The 14,583-nt window shown below is 46.0% G+C and overlaps 1 protein-coding gene across 4 annotated transcripts in view; it reads right to left on the bottom strand.

The window, feature by feature from the left end:
- Positions 1 to 14,583, bottom strand: part of bnc2 (basonuclin zinc finger protein 2) — a 165,490-nt gene that overhangs the window by 68,424 nt on the left and 82,483 nt on the right. The window lies entirely within an intron of this gene.

Here is a 14,583-nt window from a genome sequence, read left to right as displayed (position 1 = left end):
ATGCATCAAATAAAACAGCCACTTTAATGAATTAGATATTGAGCTGTTCATTAAAAAAATCAAATTCCCTGAAGTCAGCAGGGGATACACAGTACTGGAGTGTAACCTGGGGATGAACGCGACTTGTTTAGAGGAGTCGTAAAACACAAGGATGTGATGACTTTACTGAATGTTCGCCAGAAGTGTCTAATGTCCAGGAATCAGGGTGACGTGTAGTTTGAGAAAACTCTGTTTTTTTTCCTGCGCTATTGGCAAGGTTTTCTTCCTCACAGCCCTATTTTCTGTCACCCCTCATACAAATAGCTTCTTGTACTTTTTTACTTTCTGGTGGCTAAAGTTTAAACGACAGAGTGATCTGTGATTGGAAATCCTGCAGTTGGAAACAAAAGGGCTGGGTGACTTCTCAGCTTTATGTGAGAAAAAAAGAAAATCCCAGAGTGAAAATATACATCTGCGCAGTCAGATATCTGTTTTTATTGGCTGAGAGTCCAGGTAGTACTTAAAATCTTTGCAGCAGCCTCTCCCTACACTGCTGACTACTAGTGTTTCTGCGGACATGGACGAGAAACACACTCTTGCTCCCAAACCGGAGAAAGAAAAACGGACGCTCTATTGCTATCAAATATTGAGCAGTCAGTCTATTAAAGACCAGTCAAACAAATGGCGGCTGATAAAGGTGGAGACAAAGCATCTGTTTTATCTCCGGTGGTTTAATCTCTGGCAGGCCACCATCAGCCTTGCCCCCCATTTGATGGAGAGATTTAAAGGCGGCTGTCCTCACTCTCTTCTCCTCCTCTTCCTCCTCTACTTCTCCCTGGATGAATGTGAGCCAAACAGCCACATCTCCCTACTGTTTTTTCACAGTGACAGCCTTTCTCATGAATTAAAAGAGGAACCCATTGATTTTCCCATTGCTTAAATTTGCAACTTAATCCCCCAGATATGTCTAGAATGTAGTGCTCTGTCAATAGACGGCACGGCGCTGACGGAAAAGGCAGCGCTCTCGCTCACTGGAGAGAAGGGAAAAGAAAAGGATGACAAGACAAAGGAGAGGGAGAGAAGCCGGCTTAGTGCCTAGCGTTGGTGGTTTCTGGCTCGGGGTTCAAAAATCCTACATCAGGCCATTAGAAAATGTGTGCCGAGTATTAACACTCACTCAGATGAATTACCACAAACATAACACATCATCTGACTGAGCCACCATGAGAATAAAAAAAGCGAGGCACAAACCGGCCATCGTTCGGTTACTCGGGTCCACTTTTCCAAAGAGGCAAACACACCGCATCATTATGTTTGTAAGGCTAATAAACCAATCACCATCGTACGCCTGTATAGTGTAACCAGCCGTCCAGCGCGGCCGTCCCACGATCGAATGTCATTATATAACGCAAAGCCAACACACTGGAAATAAGTTGTCTGGGACCGAGATGGAAAAAGCACACTTGTCCCCTCTGAGTGAGGGGTTTGAGGAAGTAACGGGATATCACAACCTCTCCCCAGGAGCAAACAAGGCAGAGAGCCCATGCCCTAATTCACAATAAGCACCATAATGTTCTCGTCTGACTCCTAATGTGGTCTATAAATCTCCGGTACTCTGCTCTACATCAGTGTAATACTTGGAATTAATAGCCTGATTTGTACATGGAGTGCGGAGCTGCCTATAGGCCGAGCATCGCCTTTTTTATCTCCACGTGTACGAGATGAAAACAGTCGTGATTGAGTAATGTGAGAATAACAGAATTCTAGGAAAAGCAGTTGACAGTGAGCAAGAACTGGACACTATATACGGTATAACACAGAGTGACCTTTTCAGATTTCACCCTCCTACACTGCGTCTCTGGTTGTAAACCCTATCCCATAAGCCTCTGGGGTGGTATGGCTCCTTGCCAGTAGCTGTGCTGTTGTTGGCAATGGATTTCCTTTGTGGCCTCAGTACTTGTGTAGGCCATAACATGATACACACAAAGGCCCGACAAGAGTACACCAGTGTGTGCACACTCTCACTCTCACACATGATAGGCATATGCCGCGCACTGTGCGCACACACCGACACATGTAATTATGCACAAAATCACAATTCTCACCACTCATCCAGAGAAGACCCGCAGCCTCGTAGGAAACAAGGAGGGGAAGAAAGTACAATGTATCCTTGACGGGGTTCATCTGTTTCCAGTTTGGTGCAGATGCTCAGGTTTTATTGCAGCAGTCTAGTATTTCATGGCAGATTTAGCCAGTGGTTTGGTTCTTCACTCGCTACAGCTCTAATGATGGCACATCTCTTGTAAATTGTGGCACACCAGTAACACAGTTTGATTCCTGATTCCACCAACTTTTACCATACAGAGACATGCACGTGTTATGTTCCCTCTCTCTGACAAGAAATGCAATGAATACAGAGTATTCCCTGACAACGCTGCTCATACAGTGGAGAACATTGAGTTAATGTACAGGTAGTGCCCGGACTAGATAATTGACCTGTTTGTTGCTCAAACTGTTACAGCAGAGCCGCTGCTGAGGCTGGAACTTGATATAAAAAGGACCACATTTAATGTTCTGCTCATTTAGTGGTGAGCTTATAATTCTTTTCAGCCCTGTGGTCCTCATGTCAACACAATGGGCCTCCATTTAACCCAGAGACTTTTTTTTTTTTTTTTTTTAGCAAAAAACACCACGAGTTTTAATAGTTGTGGAAGTGTTTGATCTATAGTGACTGTTAAATTTGGGTTGTTCTTAATAATTATGTTGAATTGTTTAACTTATTATCGCTACTAATTGTGAAAGTTTTCCTGTGTACTGCCATTCCCTGTGGCCAGATGTTGCCAAAAACTAAAACCTTCCTGCAACCTTGTGCAGTACTTGAATTTATATTGCTGTAAGATATGAAGATACATTTGATACTTCATTACAGCATTAAAAAAAAATATATTTATTCCTCACCACACAAAATAATCTTAAAATTACACTGAAATGGCTTTCTTTTGTTGCCTTAATGTGCATACGAGTCAAAATAAGGAGGTTTAAATAAAAAAAAAAAATTGGAAAGTAGCACATATTTTAAGCTTTTGGGGAACAACCATCTGAGTAAAAGGAAACGTACAGGACGGCACATAGATAATTGAGTTTCTACACCCTGTCAGCTTCCGCGCATGCACACACATCTATTTTCCCTCTCCGCGTGTCAATGCTAGCAGCACGCGCAGGCGATGCCTCTCCGTCTCAAGACAGAAGTGTAGCGCTGAGTGTCTCTTAACTGGCTCGTTTAGTCCTGATGGCTTAAATGATTTCATCACTATTAATGACAGGGACCGTGGCTCCCCGCGACGTGTTGCCAGATGCTCGGGGACCGCGCCGAGCTTCCCGCTCCTTTCCTCTCACACCCAGCCGCCTCTCCTCATCCCTCCTTCTGTGCAGTCTAATGATTGTCCTCTACATGCCCCCTACCATCGTATTCCTTCTATTTTCCTCAGCCGCTGTGGCCTCCTATGGATACTAAAACATGGTGTAGAGACACGATGTTGGCAGTCACATAGCGTGAGTGCAGGGTCAGTGTGTGCTGCAAGGCTGCAACTCTGTTAACAAGTCGGCCAACCAGTGTGTAATTGTTATGAATATCTATACCAAGCACTGAGAAGTTCAGTGAAAACAAAATTTCCAAGAGCGCACAATCTTTCTCTGGGCTATCCGGCAAGCCAACAAATCAGCTATCAGCTCAGTTCCCGAGCCACTACGGGGGTCAAAGGTCAGATAAAGAAGGTCAGCTGGCACCGGACCAGTCTGCCCTCAGAGGTCTTTCCTCCAAATGGAATCAAAAGCCTTCTTGACGGCTGCGAGCTATCGCCACACTGAGCCCCTGCCTTCATTAGCTTCCTCGCGTAATTGGTGGGCTAATTTTGAGACAGATGCACGGCCTTGTCTTGACGCATTGATGTGATTTTCATTCATTTGGATAATGAAAGAATTAAGAACCATTTTGGTCTCTTTTTTCTCTCTTTCCCTTTCTCCTCTGTCTCGTTGAGCTCCGAGCTTCCAGCTAAGTAATGGCATTTTAATTCTACATGTGTGTGAGCGTGCGTGTGCAGGAAGCCACCGCTCTTTTATGAATGCATAAGAGCCTCTGTCTTTTCCTGGCATTGTAACTGATAAGCTTCAGCAGGGCCTGCCACACGATCTGACAGTGAAGTCTCAGACTGTACAGTTTGTGAACAGGAGCGTGTTACGGTAAAATTAGGAATCACTCCTTCAACATGTGGTTTCACTGTGTAAAGTGCAGGTACAGTTTCCCCCTCGTATTCGGATTTAATAACAGTAACTGATTGCTACTTTTAAGATCTGCCAAATGTCGTGTGCTGCTTTTTGTTCCACAGAGACATTAAAGCTGTAGGTAACATTTTATTTAATCAGCCTTAATCACCTTATATAAAGGAACATTACTACCAATTAAATAGTGCTTATTGTCACAGGTCCGCACACTTTCTCTTTCTGCAGCCTGCCTGATAAAAAAAATCTGTGTGTGCGTGTGTTGTCCTGGATGTGCGTCTGTGAGTCCACGCATGTGCGTGTGTGTGTGTGTGCCGTTATAATTTCCCAGAGCCTAAACCTTCATTGATTCAGTTGCCCTTGTCTTCCCAAGGAACAGCGAGAGGATTATGCCTTTAAAACGAGCTTTCTCATTGCAGATATTAGGTCATTAATTTCACAGGCTTACATATGAAAATATTGACTCTTCCCAGACACCCCACTATATCCTCTGTTCCTGCCGCCGCGGCCTTGCATAAATAAATCTTTTCAAGTATGCAACATTGATACGCCATTGATTTATGCGTTTGGCGATCTAATAAATAAGCAAATGTATTGAATTATAGTTTAATTACTAAAGTTCTTGATTGATTTGTACGGGGGCATTCGAGTGTTGTGCGGGTCAAATGGCAGCAAATCTCACTACAAAGGGTTTCTGTTTCCATACTGTTGGTCAACAAATTACATTTCATTTCAAGGTGACTCCACTTCTCCTCCAAAGTGCTGTACTTTCCACAGAACTTCCTGTCGATATTCCCCCTCTGAGTTCCAATGAAATAAATGTGTCTCAGTGAAATTGGAAAACAACTGCATGACACAGTTATTCTTCCAAACCATGCTGACATGTCATTCCCGTAAATTAAATAAATCTCTGATTCACCGTGCAGACGGGAGGGGACCCCGAGGACCCAGACCCGTCTGCACATGGACACTAAAATTATCCAGGTCGCGCTCAGACACAGAGTCATCCAGTGGGAGCGGGTGGGAGATGGGCGCAGCTTAATGTCCCCACATAGCGGACGAGGGATGGGCAGGCTTCGGGGAAACAAAAGAGCGGGAACGAGGGAGAGAGGAGAGAGTGAGAGTGCAAAGGTTGTCGCAGACTAGTCACAGCGCAGGAGGAGGGGAAGGGGTGAGGCGGAGGGGAGGGTACGTTCCAACCTCTCACATCTGGTATTCGTTTGTCCCGAGCTGGGAAGAAAATAGCAGGAAGCGTTCTGGTGGTGGCGGAAGATGAAAAGACAAGAAGATTGAATAAAAAAACATGTGTCGCACATGCACTGCGGCTGATTGGATGTGTCCCATGGATTATCCCCGGGAGGCACTGCCAGCTCCGAAAACACGCGGCGGCTGCATTTGCACACACACACACACATATATACAGTAAGCAATAAGAGGATTCCGCTCATTCAAACAACAGCTTGGCATAGACACCATTCCTCCGTCTGCAGTGTCTGGAGCCAGATCTTCGCCTGTGGCCTCGACACACTGGTATCTAACCAAACCTCCCAGTTTTGTTTTAGCCATCATTACACTTACACTGCTGCTCCCATTACACTGCCTGAATCAGCTCACATCTGGGCTCCTGTGCTAAAACACGCTTTACTCAAAAAGCAAAGGCTTGTATCGTTTGTCAGGCTAAGTGGCAGTCTTATGCTTTGTTCATTACACTCACACACCAGGTGTGTACAACAGACACAAAAATAGAAACAGATGCAACAGTCATCGAAAACGCGACATGACAATGCCAAGTGGCAGCCATTAAAAGCTCGTCACTCGCCCACACGGTGGGACCTCCCGTCGCTAACGAGCCGAAATGTGGCGGGACACAGACAGGTAGGAGTGATGCCTACACAATTATGCAAAGTGCACGGGTCTGCATTTGTACGTACGTGCAGGTGTTTGCGTGTGTGCGCGAGTGTGCACGTGTGCCGTGCCACTTAGGGCCCATCCCACAGCTCATTAACAGTAATAAGTGACTGCCGCCACTTCTTTTTTGTCAGTGGGGATGCAAGCCAATCAATAGGGTCATTTCACATCATAACGGCTTACCAGAGCACATTATGGCACTTGTTCATGGCTGGGAATGGCTGCCATTAGTGGCAAAGCCAGATTAGATAAGGGCCGGGCGGGTGAGGGGTGGGAAGGAGTGGGGCAGATGGAGAGAGAATTAAAGAGGAGGAAGGAGGGAGGTGGATCAATATATGGATAGTTATGGAGATAACATCACAATAGGGTGTCTAGGAAGGATAGCGTATTACAGACTCCGGATTTTCCTTTTTTCTCCTTGTGGGAATGAGGTAAAGATGTGTGTTTATGTGTGTGTGTGCGCGTGTGTGTGCGTGAGAGGAGGTGGACGGTGTGTGTTTGCTCAAGCCTTGATGTGTATGTGCACTTGTCTATGAATGAGTCCATTGAGTGTGTGTGTACAAATTTGAGCATGTGTTATGAGAGAGTATGAATTACAGCGATCTACTCACAAATCTGCACCTCGCTCAGTGTGTGCGCGGCTGTGTGTGTGTGTGTGTGTTTGTGTGTGTGTCTGGGGGGGGCGTGGAGGTGTGTTTGTGCGTGCTTTACTTTGGCATATGCGTGTGCAATCCTGTTTAATTACAGATCAGGCTTTGAGGCAGAGGCAAACAGTGCTATAATTACAGGAAACACCTCCTTTAATATTTTATGGAAATCTACCCTGTGAGTGTGTATGTGTGTGTGTGTATGTGTGTGTCTGTCTGTGCGTGTGTGTGTGTGTTGTAAGTTGCACGTATTTATTCAGCGTGAGAGAGAGAAACAGAAGAAGAAAATCAGAAGAGAGGGAGAGATATGCACTTGGAGGGCTCGCTCTGAATGACTTCTGGTTCTTGTCTCGTGATCTTCCTCTCTTCCCTCCTCTACCCTTCACAGTCTCTCATTTCAGATTTGTGTTTCCAAATGGCTTCGCTAAACGCCCCTTTTTCCCCCACTTTTGAACTGCTCGCCTCTCAAATATTTATACTCGCTTTTACGGGGCCAAGAGGCAGAGGGGGTGAAGAAAGAGGGAAGAGACTCGGATCCATCTATTAAAGATGAGCAACATCTCAAATGCATAAAGAGGGGTGATGAACACACATGTTCGGGGAGGGAAAGGTGTAAGCCCGGGCTTAATGCTTGGCGACACACTAAGAAGAATGGTTTACTTTTTGATTTCCTACAAGCAAGAGGGAGCTGGGAAAACGGGGTGTGTTTTGAAACAGAAATTAAACATCAGATGGAAGTAATAGGGCAAAAAAAAGGTAATACTAATACTGTTTACTTTATGCAGATTTTAAATTAGTTCAGCATCTGTTTTGCGGCATAACCTAACCTTGGTAGTCTGTTATATTTTCCAGTCCCTCTCCGAAATTAAACTGTTTCGAGCAGCACTCGGAAACAACAACAGCTGGAAGTACGTATATCACAACCACAGAAAAAATCACAATGTCATGTCATTGAGTGGATGCTGATTTATTTATTTGTGTTTTCTTTCTTTTTTTTTTTTTTTTTTTTTTTTTTTTTTAGGGGGCCAAGCAGAGGCCAAGCTGAACACATGTTCCTTCTTAGCCTGCAGTGACACACACACATGCATAGACACACACACAATGGCAATATGCTAACACTCCGACACTAAGCCCGTGCCCCCCAACAGTTTCTGACACACTGGGGGGACTGTGAGCGGGCTGCGCTGGTAGCATGCTTTACTACTCTTTGATATGCACCAGTCATTAAAAATAGATGGCGAGCAATCATTACAGGCATCGGAATTAATCTAATTAGCCCGGCACACTAGGCCTCTCTGGTATGGAGGCGTGGGGGGGGGGGGGGGGGGGAGCATTCTGCAAACAGAGCCACCCGGCCGCAAATACAGTGTAAGTAGAGAAGGGGCTAGGACGCTACAGGGGCCGTGGTAGAGAGGTGGGGGGATAATCCGCCTTGACTTATTAATACGCGCAAACAAGATTTAGCTCCTCAAAGCAAACAAATGAAGCAAGTGCTAAGAGGAATGAAGGGGGGGGAGGAAGCAACAGAGAGCGACGTGAAGAGAGAGCGCAAGATTGAGGGAGAGCGAGAGGAGATAAATTATTTAAGCCTGTGTGGACCGTATGGAGCGCTGCAGCTACCAGTGGTGAAAATGGACTTAAGGCCAGAAAAATGTGCTCTTCAGTCCACTGCTGCACCTTTGCAAACAAATACCCTTTTTTTTTTTTTTTTTTTTTAATTCTCCGCACTGTAAAGAGATCTCGGCGCTCTTCAAAGAAGGGACTTTGGGAGAAGCTTCGGCAAGTCACAACATGGATCATAATCAGCTGACTAGTAATCTCCTCCCAAACACCACCAATGTACAGATGCACGTTGCATTCCCACTTAAATAGATCACTTCAAGGGTCATTGTGGACACACGCGAGTTCTTTATTGACTCTATAGACGATGAAGTGCTTAGCCCACAACCCTTCTTGACCCCTGTCACGGGTAATGACTGCTGCAAGTGGGTATTGGTAATAGGCACTAAGGAGCGGGAAGCAGCCCTTCTACTTCTTCTTTTTTTCACCTATAGGCTCATAAAGTTTGTTTCAGCTCAGCAGAGTTGGGTCCACACCCCCGCCCCCCGTGATTAAACATAAACATAACTACTTGCACAACTTCTGGATTCTTCTGCCGTCTGTTTGTTTGCTTAAGAAAGTTCTTAGCGGGCGTTCAGACCAAAGAATTGCGCCGTGTTTAAAAAAAGGCAAGGCACTGTGTGTCGGTGTGGCCGTGTTGCTATGGGTACTGGAGAGAAAATGAAAAGCGGTCCGGGAAGTCCGATTTGACTTTGAAGGCTGAGCAGAGGCACAACGCGGTTATCACGGCGACGACAGAATGTGACAATCAAATATGTATTAATTAACAGTATTCATTTTGATAATTATGTCTCTTCCCATAAACTCCTTGAGTTTCACACCGGACCTCGTATTGTACAATTGGACATAAAACCAACACCCACCAACATCGACATTCACTCCCGGGTCAGATGTTTCCATCGGCTCCGATCAGCAGTGATGGAATCACGATAGCCGAGTGGACACGCTAATTTATCCCCTTTCCCATCATGATGCGATGACACTGAAGCTAAGGACGATGACGCACTAATAGTTTTCGTACAGCCGGCGTTGAATTTGAAAGAGAGACTAAAGTAAAAGATACCCAAAAATAACAATCCCGACATTGTTACCGACCTGCGTGCTCCTTTCTACTGTTTCCTGTTTTCTGGCGCTTTAGTGACGTTGAACATGACACAGGAAAAAAAAACCTGAAAGGCAAACTCATCTGCTGGCAACCGGAAGGGATTCAATCTCAAATTTTGAGTGGGTGTAACCGCATTTTTTTAAAAAAACCCACGTTCAGGCAAGAATTTCTGTGTATATACGGTTTAAGTCTTACTCATTAGTTCCGTGGCATGCAGAGGTGGCAGCGATGGTTATGTGCTCAGGCATCGACCACAGTGCCAAACTCTCCGCTCTCAGCGGGTTTGTTGGCCATTCTTTCATCCCCGCTTCTCTAATGCTAGCAGACGGTCATTACCATCTCTTTGATAGTTGGGGTCCCAGCTGTGCTCAGGGGTCTAATACCCCTCAACCTCTGTCCCAGTCTGCCCCTCCTTCCTCCCTCCCTCCATCCATCCATCCATCCATCCCTCCATCACTCCCTCGCACAGCCGGTCTGAAGGTGCATCTGAATAATACCCACAGGGGAGAGAGACGAGGAGAGAGGGAGAGAAAAGAAGAGAGGGGGAGCTAATGCCAAATCTCAGATGACCGAACCAAACGAAAAAGTCCATCAAAAGCCAGCTCAGCAAACACAACTGCCATACTGATGAGCTGGAAGGAGCGGAGGGAGGGGAGGGGAACGTGGTGAGGACGGAGGAAGCTTAGTTCATACATCACTTCAGGGAAAACCGTGTCTTTGTGGCTGCAGCAGGTTGCAGCGGATCAAAAATATCTACATCCGTATCTTAAAAAAAAAAGTCTAATAGATCACAGGCGCGGGCGGTGAGTAACCACTGTGGGTGGTTACTATGTGAAGTCGAGCGCCGTTTTAGAAACGTAAACCTGCATTTGAGGAAACTATAAATCGATGTGAATTTCAGGAATCCGCTCACCTTGTTCCTGCTTACAAGAATGCAAAAAATGTAACATCCCAAATACCTAAAATGCCAGTAATAATCCATGTATAAAGAAATCCAACCTACACATGAGAAACACAGTGTCTACACCCCTACAGGAACCAGAATAGGTGCATTTAATTCAGCCTTACTTGGGCAGATTTTTTTTACAAGTGACACATAGGTTGTTTGTATAGCATTGTGCCGTTTTGTCTGTAGAACAAACAAGAAAACATTATGGAGACGTGAAAAAAGTGGGGAGGAGGGATGGAGACAAAGACGGAGGAAGGGGGACACAGATCTATCTGTTTATGTTAGAATAGACGGTATCACGGCGCGGTCAAGTGTGGTATATTTATCAAAATGAAAGCTCTTTTTTGCCGCTGTCATTATTTATCGCGCACACGGAAGCATGCCCAGATGGAAAACAGAATAAAGAGGAACTGTGGGTGAACTGTAACGGTAGGTGGCATTCAGAAAAGACACGAGCCGGAGAAAAAACAGAGACAATTTCACCAGCACCTCACTCGCACGAAGGACATAATAGCGCTGAAAGCAAAACGACTCACTGAAACAGGAAAAGTGTATTTCTTGGAATCCACTTACACTCAAATTACAGTGACATTCTTGGCAGAGCTCGCGGCGCAGGGCTAATACAATGTACCGTAGCAAAGAAAAAGAACTTCTTGGGACAATTATCAGGGCTGTGACACGAAAAGACTAAACTATTAGCATGCAAAAAGAAAAAAATGGCAGGAAGAAATCAAATCAAGCAAAGAATGAAAAAAACAACAGGGCCTTTTTTTTCTTGGCAGCGTTCAAATCTGAGTTTTGTTTTTTGTTTTTTTTCATTCTTTCTCTCCCTCCTACCCTCCGTCACCAGGTTAAGTTACAGACATGAGGCGAAGGAATGAGGGAGGCAGAGTGGTAACACGCGGTACCATGAGGAGTGAGACGCCAGCCCTCCCTGACATGGCGTGCATGGAGCGAGAACCCCTCCCCGGCCCCCGCAGGCGAGCGCACACAAACACACACACACGCACGCACGCACACACAATATTTGGACAGCATATGCACCGTACATATGCAGACCAATCCGCCAAACACAAGCAGATGATATGAGTGTTTTCTCCTGAGTCTACACACACGCAGTCTTTGCTTCACACACCCCCCCCCCCCTTGCTTCAGTTCCTCCCTCCCTTCCTCCCTCCCCTCCCTCGGCGGCTCGCTCTGCATGCGTCCCGTCATATCTCCTTCAGCCCATAATTGTCCCAACTTATGGTGTTTCTTCCTGCTAGCCACAGTTTAGGGGAAGTGAAATCCTTCTAAGTGACTGTCACAATGCATCAGCCTCAGGCGAGGGGACGCCTGCACGCTCTCTACCCCTCCTTCCTTCAGTCCCCTGGCTGTGCCCCCCCCCCCCCCCCAACCTCCACCCCTGCTCACTATCCCTCACTTTAAGTGTTTTTCTTGCCAAGATGCTCCACTTGTGCTTTCACTCCATTTTTCCCCGTCGCTGTCTCTCTTTTTTTTTTTCATGAAGTCACCCTCCCGACACACTCCTCTTTCTCCCTCCCTTTCTCTCTGTCCCCTGCGCTGCATTTAACCCGAAGGCAGCGCTGCAGTCACAACGTCACACTGCCATTACAGGCCCTGCCTGTGACCTGCTCTCCGCTCAATCCCTGTTCTCCAGAGAAAGCGGGAGGTCGATTCGGCTTCCCGTTTCCTTCGAGGGGACAGTCACTCCTTGACTACTTTCACACACAAAAACACACACCAAGACGGGGAGCTAAAGGAGTGTGTGTGTTCTCTGGACAGCCGACGTGACCTTTGACGTGACCCTGGCATGTCACAACCCTGTGATGCATGTGTCACTTCTTCTACGCCTCTGACCTTGGTGTTCGCGCCTCTGTCACCCGAGCGCACCAGAGACACACACACACACACACCCACACACACACCAGTTTTCTCTTGTTGCGCCTCACTACACAAAAAAATAACGAAAGAAAAAACACATGACTGGTCTTTCCTGTCAACCAAATATTCTCCCAGTTCAAAGTTTGTTGTTTGATGGTCACTGTGTTACATGTGTGGACTAGGGCTGCAACTAACAAGTATTTTTATTTTGGTCTAAAAATGTCAGAAAAGAAGTTAAAAATGTTGAATCACAATTTCTTAAACCCATTTATTTTGCCTGACCAACCATCAGAAACCAGAAGATATTCTCTTTACTGTTACTCAATACTAAATAATTGTGTCTACGTAGAGACTTTTTTGAACAACAAAAAAAAAAAACTCTTCAACAATGAATTTCTCATGACAATAGTTGCATATTAATTTTGAGAGATCGGCTAATCTTTTTAGCATCGAATATGGACACAATGGACTCTAAACAGAACCAAAAATATGTATATTAAAACGACAATAAGGTAACCTAGAAATGTTAAATGTCACTCTGACTGCAGAACGAGGGGCCTTAACTAAATCAAGCAAACGCAAGAAAGGCAAAAACAGCAGTGTGGTTCAAACTAGCATGGAGATATGTGCTTATTTTGGGCCACAGCGATGTGTGTGTGTGTGTGTGTGTGTGTGCACCCATGTGTACTGTTCGTGTGTTTGGGTGCCTTTTCCTCTTAGGTGTTTTTCTATTAGCCCTGTCAGGACCGGGATCGCTGCTTTATTGAGCATTTTATTGGAGCTGCGGACAGATCGGTCGCCCATCAACCTTTCATCGACCAATCATGTGCGGCGAAGGGGAGGGACTTGGGAGGTCTGGCAGAGATGGACACTCGGCAGGGGAGGGAGGAGGGGGGGAGACGAGTGGTCACTCACTCATCACTTGGACGCAGGCCGGCACTCTGTGTGTGAGTGTGCGTCTATGCGTGTGTGTGAGACAAGAAAAGGGTCAGTCGCTGGTCACCAGATGGTAACTGTTTGGGCTGGACCACAGCAAGCAAGAGAGAGGGGGACATGTCTCTGACTCCCTCTCTCTCTCTTCCTCACACACTCACACACATACAACAAACCATGAGAGTGATGGGTGATAATGGAGCAGACACTAACAAATCTGCACCTCTTGGCTTGGGGCCTTGACTGGGACTCAGAAAGCAGACAGTCAGTCCAACTCATAAGCCCAAGCACAACACACCACTAAATACTCAGCAGACAGAGGGACCAGTGACCCTTACTGTACAGCGCTCAGTTTCCAGAGGCACTCATTTGTTGTTAAATGACATTTACACCAGTGGAATTCACTGCGGTTAGCTTGTCGATGTGTGAGCCGTTGCTTTGCACTGCAGGAGTTGGGCGAGTTTTAAATACAGCGAGCTGAGCAGGACCTTGTCACTGTGTGTGGCCTTACAATGTGCAGGCTACTGCTGCTCTGGATATTAGCTCTTCTGAATGTCTGGCTATTAAATACCAATCCCCAGCCACACATACACACAGACCACTTCCCTTTCAGTCTCAGAGTCAGGGACATAACAGTTTTGGCTGGCAGTAGTGTGTGGGCCACAAGAAGAAGGAGAGAAAAACCAACTGTTCTTTTAGGTGAAACCTTCCAGCTGGAAACAGCAGAGGGGGGAAAATAGACACAGGCATCTGCCAGGACAACCAAGGAGAGCAAAGCTGCTGGAAGGAGCACTTGTGACCGAGCAAAAGGTGTGTCGGGTGAAAGGGGAGCGAGTCAATAAAGAGAGAGAGAGAGAAGACAAGAAAGTTCATGCGAGCTGGAGAGGAAAGAAATCAGCGAGTGAAGCAACAAGAAAGGAGTGAAAGAGGAGAAGTTAAGAGAGCAAAAACTGTAAAATACGGAAAAAAGGCAAGAAAGAAAAGAAAGAAAGAAAAGTAGAGAAGCGCCAGCAGCTGGACTTCTCCTGCTAATTCAGCACTTTAACAAATCAATGCCACTTGAGGAGTGCAATCCGCACCCTGAGCTCAGCTAGACGCATCAGTGAGACTGTAGGCGTGTTTGTGTGTGTGTGTGTGTGTGTGTGCGCCTGGAGGGTTGGTGATGTTGGTGTGTGGTCGTCCACAGTAGTCCACATTAAGGTCCAGTAATGTGTTAATTTATAACTCTATCACCCCGGATGCCTGCATTATCCATCTGTGTCACACGCTAGGCCTACCAT

Source organism: Sparus aurata, chromosome 1 (genome assembly GCF_900880675.1).
Source record: "Sparus aurata chromosome 1, fSpaAur1.1, whole genome shotgun sequence".
NCBI lineage: Eukaryota > Metazoa > Chordata > Actinopteri > Spariformes > Sparidae > Sparus > Sparus aurata.
The sequence above is the reverse complement of the archived record's forward strand: the minus strand, read 5'-3'. Positions and strand labels throughout refer to the sequence as shown.